General features: G+C 34.7%; 1 long non-coding RNA gene across 2 annotated transcripts; it reads right to left on the minus strand.

Moving 5' to 3' along the window:
- Positions 1–3122: 3122 nt before the first annotated feature.
- LOC105604023 (uncharacterized) lies at positions 3123–12831 on the minus strand. 2 transcript variants are annotated; one of them, XR_006056992.2, is made up of 4 exons: positions 7493–12831; positions 6214–6379; positions 3888–4107; positions 3123–3501 (listed from the first exon to the last, which is right to left on the minus strand). It is a non-coding gene; the product is annotated as an uncharacterized LOC105604023 (long non-coding RNA). The 2 variants fall into 2 exon arrangements; XR_006056991.2 differs by lacking the exon at positions 7493–12831 and having other exon boundaries at positions 6214–6520.
- Positions 12832–13539: the final 708 nt, after the last annotated feature.

Here is a 13539-nt window from a genome sequence, read left to right on the forward strand (position 1 = left end):
TATGGACTCCAGAATACAAGGCAAGTGTGTTTTGATCTCCAACAGGTTTGTTCTCTCAGTGATAGTGAGAACATTTGGTTCTCTCAGCATTATTTTTCTCCTTTAGATTTCTAGATACTTTGCCTCTGGGACCCCAGACACTCAGCAAATCATCTAGACTCTCCGAACATTCAGCTTTGAGTACAAGGAGCCAGGATGACTGGGGAGGTTTGCTGGGACAATTTGCCAAGTTACTGAATGAACTGTTTTATCATTTATCTAAATATTTGAACATAAGAAGCAGTGGATTTGGTGTTTAAAATCAGAGAAAAAAATTGCTAATTTTGAAAAAGTCATCTTTGATTCAAGACAAACTACCTAAATACCCTAAAGAAAAAAATCTCCATATTATTGGTGTAAGTGTTTTTATTTAAGAGGGTCCCAACATGAAGACTAGAATTCTGTGGATTGCCTTTTTCTTATTCAATTCAGTTCAGTTCAGTCGCTCAGTCGTGTCCGACTCTTTGCAACTCCATGAATCACAGCACGCCAGGCCTCCCTGTCCATTACCAACTCCAGGAGTTCACTCAGACTCACGTCCATCGAGTCAGTGATGCCATCCAGCCATCTCATCCTCTGTCGTCCCCTTCTCCTCCCGCCCCTAATCCTTCCCAGCATCAGAGTCTTTTCCAATGAGTCAACTCTTCACATGAAGTGATAAAACTGTTAAATTCCCAATTTCGGAAACCTTTTGGGAAGTCAGTTTCATGATTCCAACAAGTTTTTCATAGCAACATGTTCGTTGGCATTCTAGAATGGGATATGATCCCAGTGAGGCCCATCAGACCACATAACCTCCCAGATTTCTGGCAACTACCTACCAGAAGCATGAATTCCTTAGTATGGGAGGTGGGTCACTTGCTGTCTAGTGCATTTTAATTGCATTTAAGGAATATTTATGATAATCTCAAAATTGCTCAGAAATGACAAGCCCATTGGAAAACTTACATTGCTCAGATCTTATATTCAGCTTTTAAGCTAGGAAAACACTTTTGAAGAAATAATTCTAGTGGGTAGTAACCAAAAATCCTGTTATCATGCTGGCAAGAACTTACCAATAGGATACCAAGAAAAGGATGCTAGAAAGTTTCAAGTTCACACTTGATATACCACCAAATCCAGCAATGATTAGTGAAATAACAAGATTTAACAAGCCTAAAAAAGGACACAGGCATATACATATAGATGTGTGTGTGTGTACACACACACACACACACACACACACACACACACACACACCTCAATCCTTGTCTAAAGTTGCTATTAAATTACAAATTACATTTCTTGGGTATTTTTACTTCTTTCAAATTCTCAAAGTAAATCTTATTATTTTAGATTTTGAGAGCTCACTCACTTCTTGCTAAAAAGATCAAAACAAACAAACTGAAACAAAACCCCCACAATCTAGGCAGCAGACTATTATTATTTGGTCGCAATCTTCCTTGTAAAACTTGCCAACTCTTGCTTCATAAATATTTTACCTTGATCATTTAAATTTATAGGGTTGATTATAAAAGGGCAACCTCTAAAAAACTAGATTCAGGGTGAATAGTCCTACCCGTATTTGTATATTGAGAGGTTTATACCTCTTAGGTAATCAGATTCACTTGACTACATTGACTACACCCAGTCTTGTCAGTTAGCCTGAAGGAAAGATGCTGATGAGGTTGGGCTCCTGTGAAAGCAATCATATGGTTAATTGATTTAGTGTGAACCTAGCCATTGTGATTAAAGCCTAGGACTTGTGTTTAGGTAGAGGAGAGTGTCCATGCTTCAAGGCAACTCCTTGGCAGATCTAGTCCTCTCCAAGCCTTGAGAAAATGTGCTGGGACATCAGTATATTTCCCCAAGGACTTATAGTGTTTGGGGGATCATTCAATCATTAGATCATATTCAAAGAAGCTGGGTTAATTTGAATAGGTAATCACTGGATCACAGATATTTGTTACCTCTTTGAAAGTGTGACCATCAGAATGCAGATTTAAATAAATAAGACTACATTCAAAACTTAACGTATTATGTGCTGGAATTTAATGTGAATTCTGCTCATCCCCAAAACATCTTATACCTGTCATCTAATAATTATATATACCTGTATACTACTACTGGTGCACTTTTCATGAACACAGAAAGATGATCTGCTCTGCTTTTTAATAAAATGCTATGGATTGTCTTTTCCAAATACCAATTTTAGTAATTTCTTATAGAATTTAACTAACAATATTGAGGCCATATGTTAATATGGCCTAACATACACACATGTGTGAATACATATATAGATTAAATTTAATGCACAGAACATTTTAAAACTTAAAAATTTTTTTTTCTCTTTTTGCAAAATTACATAGAATCAAATCAATATTTTTTCCTCTGCAGTGAAAGCCTGGCTTCAGAGTTCACTTTTATAGAGAAACTGTAAAGTATTAAGCAAGTAGAATACGAGCTTTTTCTTTTTCTTTTTTTTTTAATTACCCAACATACTTCTGGAGCTTTCACAATCGGAGGTTTACATGAATTGATGCATTAAAAAAGAAAAAAGAAAAAACAGCTATCTATGTTCCAGCAATTCAAATCCAAAACCATTTTGAGTGGATTTTTAATATACTCAAGGGAGTCACACAAGGGTAATTGATGATGACTTTGAATTACCTGCATCTTATTTATTTTAAAATCTATTCCCTAATCTGTTACCATATTATGGATAATAACATCATTCTGTCAGTTGTAAAACAGAGTTTTAAAACAATGGAATTTTACTAATTTAACTGTATCTATTGCCTTTCTATAACCTCATAAGAAGGGATTCCTGTATATATAAGGTATTTTAGAAACCCTACTTTCTCAGGAATAGCAGCAGTTATTAAGACTTACCATTTTAAAAAATGCAAATACAAAAAAGGGGACATACTATGGTATAGGTATAAGACTACCTCATCATTTTGTATTGTTCTCCAAATAGTTGCCTTCATTTTCAGGGTGGATCTCTGAATGTTAAGAGGGGATGCATAATGTGCAGAAGCTGGGAACACACAAGCCATGTTCGGCACATAGATTCTTTGTAGGAAAAAATGTTACACAGGACATGCTGCATCCAGAGCTTTATTTGAAAACAGAAATCTTATTTTTTGACCAGCTTGACTCAATATTTCCTATCATTGGAAGAAATTTGCTCCTAAAAGGGTTAAATATTAAAATCAAATGGAAAGTAATAGAAACACATAACCTCTATTCCCCAATGCAAAAATCAAATATGCAAATATGAAAATGAGGGGACTCTGCTTCTTCCCCTTACACAACTGATTAAATTGTCACTGCTGGAGATTACATGGGGTTTTATTCCCCTTACAGCCATATTCAATTGGACAGACTGGAAAATATATTGCCACAGACGAGCCCCACCACCTGGGTACACTGTGCTTCCAGTTGCCTGTAGAGGTCTTGTCCAAAACTTTGCAGCCACCCCTTTAAAAAAAAGAAAAGTATGAGATATGATCATTCATGATAGCCTGGATGATCTCTGAAGTCCTTTCCAACTTGGAGATTCCAATAAGACAAAAACCCCTCCTCCATTTACAGATACTAGCCTGCAGTTTAATTCCCATGTAACAAAGCCTTCCTTTTTCTATCGATCCTAAAGCCACTTCATTCATTTTGCATCAGATTTTCATTTTTCAAAAATATCAGAAGCTCTTCTCTCTCTGTGTTTGCCCTTTATTTCCTACCTGATGGATACATTCATTTCCTGACTTACCAGTTTTGACACAGAGCCTGCTCCCATCCCCAATGTTTCCTTCCAGGTGGAAATCTTTGATAGCTGCAAAAATTGGACATAGAAACAGAAGGATTACCTTTGGTTCTCTAACGTCTTCCCACGATTTGGAAATGGTTCTCGCAGTCTGTCTGGATGTAGTAGAAGTTAGTACTCAGATGATGTCGCCTGTCTGTGTCACTCGGCACTGCGGGCTGAGTAGAGAACTGCCTGCAGCTGCAGTCTAGGGCCTCAGTATTAAGGACACACAGAACTACTTTGTTAATGAGATCGTTTCTCTGGTGCATAGAGATGTAGCCCTAAGGACAGAGAGATTTAACAAGCAAAAAAGGTGGTAGGGTGATGTTTTTGAATTGGAACATTCAAGAGAAAAATAACAGCCAAAAAACAAACAAACAAACAAACAAACGTTGTAAGCAGATGCTTTCTTGTAAGAAAAAGTGAACAGGAACATCTATTTGCCTTTAGATTTGTGGTAGAGTTACATGTGTTACTTTGCTATAGAAGTGAGGAATAGATCCCCAGAGAATTTTTAGATGGCTTGTTGTGTGGCTGGAGATATTTTTGTTGCTCTTATTTTATCCGTTCAGCCAAATGACACTTATGAAGATTTTTAACTAATTAAGATCTCTGCTGTATCTGTTGATATAACTGCAATTTGAAAAATTTATCTTCTCTGATTGGATGAATGAGTAAACAATAAATGTCTCACTTCTAGTATCCAGATGGGTAAATTTATAGTGAAATCAAGTGATGTCTCCCTGCCCCAAACCCAGAATTCCATATGCATTTTAAAACACAGACATATATTATGCTTAAATACATTCTGTTTTAACTTGAGAATTTAAAAAAAAAAAATCATTGCTTTCTCATACTAGTATGCCTTTTTCTTTTAGTAAATCAGGCTCAATTCAGGTATCTTTTGCTGTCAAAATTAAATGCACAGTTGTGTGTGTTCCACTAGCTTGAACATACTAACACTTCAACATTTTCTCTGTTTGCTTTTTTCCTGTCTTTCCCAGTTTCTTTGTTTTTCTATTCTTTTCTATTCTAGACTTCCCAGAGTTTTTGTTTTATCATATTGTTCTCTTCACATTGCTCAACTGCTTTTTGATAAAAGTTCCATATTTGATCTAATTTTCTTGGTTTTAATTTCCCTATAGTTTTATATTGTTGCTTTTTTTTCTTTTTTTTTTTCTCTTCTCATTGTGCTTTTTTTTTTTCCCCGAAAACACCATTCCAAAACTCAGAAGAGTCAGAATATAGATAAACTTTGCTATTGAGTGGTCTTACATTTTCCTATCTTGGTTCAATACCATCTTTATTCCCTCAATCACTTTTATTGACCATTTTTAATCTTTATAGCTTATCCTTCTGTTTCATTTTTCCCTTGATGCCTTAATTTCCCAGGCTTCTGGTCTCACTTAAATGTAATAACCATTTATTCAACCCTTAATATAAGTACTGCCTTCCTTGCAACTCTTACTACAACACTGTGAGGTAGGTTTTTATCTCCATCTGATTCAAGGAAAGACAGAGGCCTAAGGATTAAAGTACTGCCTTAAGGCCACACAATAACTGTGATAGCAAGTATTTGTTCCTAGAACCATCAGGCACCAAATCACCTTCTCTTTCAACTAAATCCTATTGAGACAAAAAAAAAAATCAAAAGGATGTTTGTTTTGAAATTCTGCTATGTACAAGGGGAAAATATATACATGCTTACTTCATTATTTGTATGTACTTATATCTGAAATTATTAAGTAGAAATTTACTCCTTATATCTTCCTTTTGATAACACTATGTAGTTTTCTTTGTGATTTCAGAAAAAGAAGCTCTAAACCCAAATTACTATCTTCAACAAAATTTTTAACTAAAACTAGGTCCAAGTCTTCTTTGTACATATCCCAATTTATTAACACACAGTTGTAATTGTAAACAGTAAAAGCAAGTTCTTATTAGTAAAATAAATAAGAAATGGCAGCTCTAGAAGCATGAAGTGACTGTGTTGTCTGCAAACCCATTGGTTTATCATATCAGCCTTTCCAGTAATGACATCAGTGATCAAATATGTTTTTACAGTTGTCAAATAGTGGATCAGACATTTAATTCCAGCTTGCTTGCAGCTGCTTTTTCCCATCCTCCCCTCCCTGTATTATATTTGCCTTTTGAGAGAATTATGTATTCCTTTATGTTCTTCATTCAGATTTAGAAACTCTCATACTTCTTGCTATGATAATGGGATGTAGGTATTATTCTCAAAGCAGGTCAGTTTGCAAGTTCCATAAAGCTACCATTTAATCATTGCCACCTCCTTCATCTTATTCTTGCAAAGATATTATAAATATGTATATATACACACACACACACACATATATATAGGTATACTTTTAAGAAGCACTTACATTTGATATTCCATTCGAAGTCTCTCATTTGCTGCAGTTATTGCCATGAAGAAAGTTATATTTCTAGACTTTGGACAAGAGCTTAATAAAATTCTCTTTGATGAATTACAGACCTGAAAGCTGTTCTTTTACTAAGCTGCAATTAATATTGGTACCTAGCAGTCTCCTGAGGAATAGCAGAAATAACAAAGTTAGCAACTAGCAGACCTGAAATAGCTACAGAGTGTTTTGACCACAAAGATAGGATAACAGTAATGCAGTAATTAAGAGAAGAGACTGGGAAGTAAGAGAAACTTGACCTTGAACTTTAGCTCTACCATTTGCACCATTATGGCTTAGGGAAGTTACCTCATTTTTCTCAACCTCAGTTTCTTTATCTGTCAAATGGGGATAATAATGCCCAAACCTCCAAGGGCTATCAGAAAAATTTAATCAGGTAATGCACATAGAGCATTCATGACAAAGTTTGGTGTTTAGTAAGTCCAGCATAAAAGATAGCTGATAGTGTTATCATCACTACACAGTAACTGAAAACTGACTTCCACTTTTTCTCTCAGCACCATGTACTGAACCAATCAGTCATTGATCCAGCTTATGAGTAGTCTTTGAGGTCTGCATATTTTCTTGTTACTTTTTCTCCCACACTAATAATAACTTTGTATATAAGATCAAGATAAAACATGAACTAAATGAAACATTCATAAGCCAGCACTTCAACATACATCATAGTGTGTGGAGTTCATATCTATTGGTAAGTATTTGAGTATAGTCCATATAAGGCTCTCATGTTGCTATGTCAACTTTTATTGGTATTTAATTTCCTGAATAAAAATTCCCAAGACTAAACCTAATGTCTGGCAGATAGAAAATACTCAATAAATTACTGGTAAAATGAGCTGAACTGAACCTATACATCTTATCAGCCTTAGGAAAAACCTAAATTCATTAAAGGTAAGCTTTATTCATTCATTTGTACAAACATAGATACCTTCATTCATTCAATAAAGCAGTTGTTATGGGTCTACAATATAACAGGCACTGCTCCCAAAATAATCCTGCCAAGGGCACAGGCCATTTCTTTCTTTACATAACTCTATCCTTTATACGTAGCACAGTGTGTGGCATATGAGAGGTGTTCAAGAAACATTTGCTGAATCAACAAATTCTGTTTTTGGACAGATTGTCTTTCAAGACACATAGGAACAGCCTGAAGAACTGCATGATGAAAACAAAAACAACAAGCCGATAGTAATAAGATCCATCTTTCATGATTACTTACCAGGCTAAGAGTAATCAGAGCTTAAAAGTTTGCTTCAAAGTTTCACTACTATAAGCCAGTATGTTTTCAATGGCGTCTGTCAGAGTTTTCCTAACAACAGTTTCCTAATCAACAGTTTTCCCTTGAAATTTTAAAAAAAGGTAAAAAAAAAATATAGTGAGAGCTATAAACAGCAATATTAAATATACATTACTAGGAAATAAGGACAGATTAGCAAATCTAATTATTGCTAGTAGGAAAGGTCCAGGTATATCAAATTTATTGGAAGTCCCTAAGAAGTAGTATATTTTGGTGAGAATCATAGAACTTCATTAGCTTAGATATCAGACTCTCACTCTGGTTTTTACAGATGAAAAAGTAAGACTCCAAAGAAGTTCAGAGAACCACCCAAGGTACTTGGAGCCAGAACAAAGGTCCTGATCTCTGATATTTAAGAAAATAAATGATCTCACCACTATATCACAAGACCTATTAACAGTTATAAATGCTAACATGGATAATTCCATGAATAGTGACACTTTAAATTACCTGTTAGACCTTGAAAATACTAACCATAAGCAGAAAATGTGCAATAAAATATTCAATATGCTGTTGGTGTTGTTTTCTGTAAAAAAGGTTTAAAAATAATAGAAACTTCAGTTGTTCAAGCATAATGTACTTCTATTCAATTGAGTCCCTAAATCCAGATTAAGAGCAGAGTAAGTTCCAATAGGCATGCCTTTTTTCCCCCTAGCCATTCATATTGAATTTTAAATTCACATTAGCAACTGCCTATACAATTTGGGTGGGGTGGGGAGAAGGAGGGAGTAAGATTAGGGGTGGTGTTGAACAAGTTTGTGAATAGACATTTGCAATTTAATCTTGGAAGATGAGACTTTTGCAGGGTTCCTATGTCTTAAACATCACACAAATTTGCCTGCAAATAGTGATCTGAAAACATTAAGAAATATTCAAACTTGGAAACTACTCTTTACAAAGTAATCATCCAAAGAGTAACAAAAAAATTTATGATCAGTTCTATAGTAAATTTGTTCATTTGGAAGAAAATGGCACAGCTTTGGGGGTGCTATGTATTTATAATATTGCTATACAAAAGAAACAAGGGGCAGTTATGTTAATTTCACAGAAAGTGAATAATTAAGCTTTCATTCCTAACTATATAGTCTTTACTTTGCTATTTAACTGGATGGCATAAATGTTCTTGAGAAATGAATCTATCTGTATAATCTTCTATAACATAACTGTGAAAAGTGACCTGGGAGGACCAGGATTGAACCTTTAAAATGAATGAATAAGCATGTGTAATTATTTCTTTGGGATTTATAACAACATTCTTGCTGTTAACAAATATAAATGTAACATTTACTAGGAAATAAGAGACTGCAGACGGAAATAAACAAACCTAGGATGTAGTTCATCTAAGTAAACACTGAGGTTATAAACCTTCAAACTCAAATATCAAGAGCCCTGCAAATTAATGCTACACACAATAGACCCTTTGGAAGCTAACTTAATCCACCCCCCTTAATCTACATGAGGGCCCTGCATAACAATGCAGGAGCTGGGTTTCCATTAAGAGTTTCCTCTGCAGGCTGTCAGCTGTTTGAAGAAATAACAATTTCCTAGGAATGAAAGCTTTTTCAGAAGGTTCCCACTGATGTGTAATAAAAGTGACTTTCCTTTTTTTTTTCCCTTCTACTCCTTCCTTTTTTTCCACCCTTCAGATGTAACTTTGTAGGGAGAAAAGGGGTGGACTAAGGCCATAGGCCCCCTACTAGCTTACCTTACTGGATTATCAGTGCAGGTGTTAATATAATTGAAGGTGTGGTAGCAGATACAACCCCCTAATAGCTTTTCCTATATGGAGATTACCTAGGTAGAGAATGCCAGAGTACCTGAAGAATAGGCAAGTGAGTACCTTATTAACATATCACCATTCAGCGGCAGCTGCATATCTGGAAGAAGAAGAAGAAGGAAAAAAAAAACCTTTAAAGAGCCTATTCATCTATGTTAATGGGCCCATTGCACAGCACATTGTGTGAGAAATTAAGTCTCTGGCTGTGAACTTCCTGTGCTGTGCAAGCTGCCTTGACTCTTTTTTATTGCTTCAGTGTTATTATCTCCTCCTGGAAATAAAAACAATCATGTTCTCACATTTGAGAAGCCAAAACATTCTGAGATAACAAACTGGAGTTACTGGTTGAAAGTTTCTTTTGTTTCCCTTATTAAGTGAAAAAATATGTATTGAAATTAAAGCAACCCCCAAATTTACATCAAAGCACATCAAATTAACTGAGCTGCCCAGAGAATGACAAAGTTTTTCTTCTCTCTCTTTTCTCATAAAATACACAGTTAAATTGCTTTCCTGGTTATGGTTCCTTTTCTAGAATTAATTTTTGATGACAAAATATGTTAATGTATTCAAATTAGACATGATTTTTTTTAACGTAAAACTGTCAAAAGACCTGCCATACTCCTAAAAGAGAAGTATAATACCTATTGGAAAAATTAAAATAATGGTATTTATCCTCAACAAACAATTTTAATTTCAAGACAAGCTTGGCCAACACTTCAAACATGACAATGGAAAAGTTAATCTAAGATTAATCCTCCTTTGAGTCTACATGTATGCCTAAAATATTTGTTCCTGTCTTTTTCTTGACTGCTGCAAGACTACCATGCAAAGCAATATACATTTGGCATAAAGACAAATTCTCTTCAAATGAACAAGACACATTTCCATCATTTTGTGCGCATGTTACATTATCATCATCACCATGATCATCATTAACAATCTCATCATAAAATAAAGAGCTAATGATCAATACTACTTGATTACAACCAATGAACAGAGAATTTCCCAGTGCAGTTAAAAAATAACTAATTTCTTTCAGATTTGAGACTTTTTCAAGTTAGCTTAATATGGTTTACTATGTAGTAGGTTTAATGAGTATTGAAGACAATAAGAAGAATACTGTAATTCAGTCCGTGGCTTCATTATGCCAATGGCCATTCTGTCTCCACCAGCACAATTGGTCTGGACAGAATTGTTATAAATAATTATTGTCTTCTTGTTTCTAGGTTTAGCTGTCATAAATCTTTCCTTTAAGAATATAGCAAATCAGTCAAAGATGAAATGTAAATTTTCATACATCCAAAATGGATATATGAACCTCACAGAGTTCATCAAGGAAATTCTTAGGGTATTAAAGACTAGATTGTTTGTTAGATTCAGTTTCTTTTCTTAAAAAATAAGTAAATAAAATTTATAAAAGAGAAAATAGTCAAATAGATCCTACTGTGAAGGATATGATGGCAAAGATTATCATTCTGTACAGTAAAATCAGCATTGATATTTGAAACAATGTGCACCATCAAGCTTTTTCCCCAAGGATGGGCAAATTTTCCAAATTACTGCTTAGTAAGTGGGCTTCCCTGGTAACTCAGTGATAAAGAACCTACCTGCCAATGCAGAAGATGTGGGTTTGATTCCTGGGTCAGTAAGATCCCTTGGAGAAAGAAATGGTAACCCATTCCCAGGTATTCTTGCCTGAGAAATCCCATGGACAGAGCAGCCTGGCGGACTACAGTCAACGGGATCACAAAAGAGCTGGACATGACCTAACAACAGAGCATGCATGCAATATATTTATTTGAAGCATTTGTAAGAGATAAATCTATTGCTCTGGACTCAGTTGCTTGAGTCCCAGTGTGATGTCTATAAAAGGAACATTTAATAGACTTTGGGAGGGACTGCTGCCTTTCTTGGAGAAGGAAATGGCAACCCACTCCAGTGTTCTTGCCTGGAGAATCCCAGGGACGTGGGAGCCTGGTGGGCTGCCGTCTATGGGGTTGCACAGAGTCAGACACGACTGAAGCGACTTAGCAACAGCAGCAGCAGCAGCTGCCTTTCTCGTGGTTTCCTAAAGAGAAGACCTAAGAGTACAGTAGAATAAAATGACTAGCCACTCCTTGCTTAACTAGTTTATACTTCATGTTGCTTCATATAGACTACTAGATAAAAATACATTTTTCTCTGGCTTGAGTTGCCTCTTTCAGATTTTGCTATTTAGAAACCCCCTCTTTTGTAAGGTATCTTTTAGAAAATGAACATTTTTTACACAAAATACCCTCTAATTTGGGGCGGGGGGCAAACATTTTATGTAGCTTTAATCTGTTGATGGGAGTACTGAAATACCAAGGAAGAGCTGAACAGTAGTATTTTCTACATTATGGTAGCAAGTGATATCTCAGAAATCATGGAGACCAGTAATATAAAGAAGGGCTAAAAAAAATTAAACTACTTTCCTTAAAATAATTCAGACTGATGGGTCATTCACAGTCCTGTTAACACATAACAACTGTATGCTCCAGGTAATTAGAATGACATTGTTGCCAGCATAAAAGTGACATCAGAACCTGTTTTCATTGGCATTGGATCTGCCAGCCCTGTCACCTCTGACTGCCTGGTCCCACATCTATTAACCCTATTGATTGGGAGTCCTGCTGAGCCTCACCAGAAAACTGCTCCCTGCTGAAAGCTGAAAGTGGATCAATCCTGAACCATGAACAAGAATTCAATAATATAACACAGTACGACGTTTAACCATTAAGTATTCCTTAAAGTAAATCAAATTACGGACCTTGCCATAATGAAGATCTTTTAAGATTTTGAGAAGTCAATTGATTCCAAGTCCCCGAAAGTCTAGAAGGGGCATCAGGCTGTGACAAGAGATACCTTATTTTCCTCTGTTGTGACCTAATTAATTGAAATAAGAAGGGCTGAGTTTGTGTAATCAAGATGGATATCACCTGTAAATAAGTAGCTTAAATATTGTTATTTTCATAACAAAATGGAACTTTATGCAGATTTGCAGTGGAAAATATCACAGTACAAAGAAAAACTTTTTCCTCCATAGCTACTAAAATAAATTTACTTATTAGTTGTTTTTAACAGGCTACTGAATTTTCTAAAGTTTTTGGGAAATTTGCCATCTTTCTCAAATTCATAATTAATAGAGAAGATAGATGGAGAGGTTCAGAACTTCACATCTCTCTACAAAGAGAGAATTGGCTCTATGTTTATGCCAATGATTTTAATGGACTAAGCTACAAGTTTATTTATATTTAAATGTAGTTGAATTTCTTCAGAATTTGATTCCCATCTTTCCAGATATTATATCTTTTCTTTGGGTTTTGTTTCTGCCCAGTACCCTGAATCTAAGCATCTTCTCTTAGAAAAAAAAATCTTTTCCGAAAAACCACCAGTGAGATTTTTCACTTGTAAACTCTGAGGAATCTTACAGGACCAACCTCAAAGTCCTAAATTCACAAAAATACAGATAGATTGGACAGATATATGGATAGATCAGTATTTACATATAAATATATATAATATTTTAACATGTAAATATATATTTACTTTTTGTATTATACATGTATATGTATATATTATATATGTAATATATTTTGTTTACTTCTGAATGTTTCTTTTTTCTCTTAATTACATTTTAAAATGGTTATTTTTTAATTATGTTTATAATTAGTGAATGACTATTCCTAGAGTTTTAAATAAAACACTTTTGCAATTAAAAATGCAGAGATAATCTTTATTTTAAAACTAATATCAGTTGACATTTTGTTTTCCCAAATAGTTTCTATAAAATAGCTTGGAAAATTCAGTGTTGGGTTTTTTTTTTCTTTGCTGGCAAATAAATAGTCTATTGTCTGTTCATTGAAAAATGACCCAGTCGATGAGTTAATATAGTAAAATTAATGCCATGTAACTAGAATAATGGAAATTCATGTTTGCTTGCCATAATTGGTGTTTATCTTTGATCAATAATGTATAAAGGTCTATGTGAAACAGCCAACATAGAATATATCACGTTATCTCTATTTAGCACCTCTAGGCAAGAATATTGTATAGGGAAAAAAGCCAAAATGACTGTTTTTCTTTATTAACAACTCTCTAAGGAATACATTGGAATGAGTTCTGTCTGCCAACTAATTGATAATTATTTAATTAGCAATTTATAATGACAATG

The sequence above is a fragment of the Ovis aries genome, chromosome 1 (assembly GCF_016772045.2).
Source record: "Ovis aries strain OAR_USU_Benz2616 breed Rambouillet chromosome 1, ARS-UI_Ramb_v3.0, whole genome shotgun sequence".
NCBI lineage: Eukaryota > Metazoa > Chordata > Mammalia > Artiodactyla > Bovidae > Ovis > Ovis aries.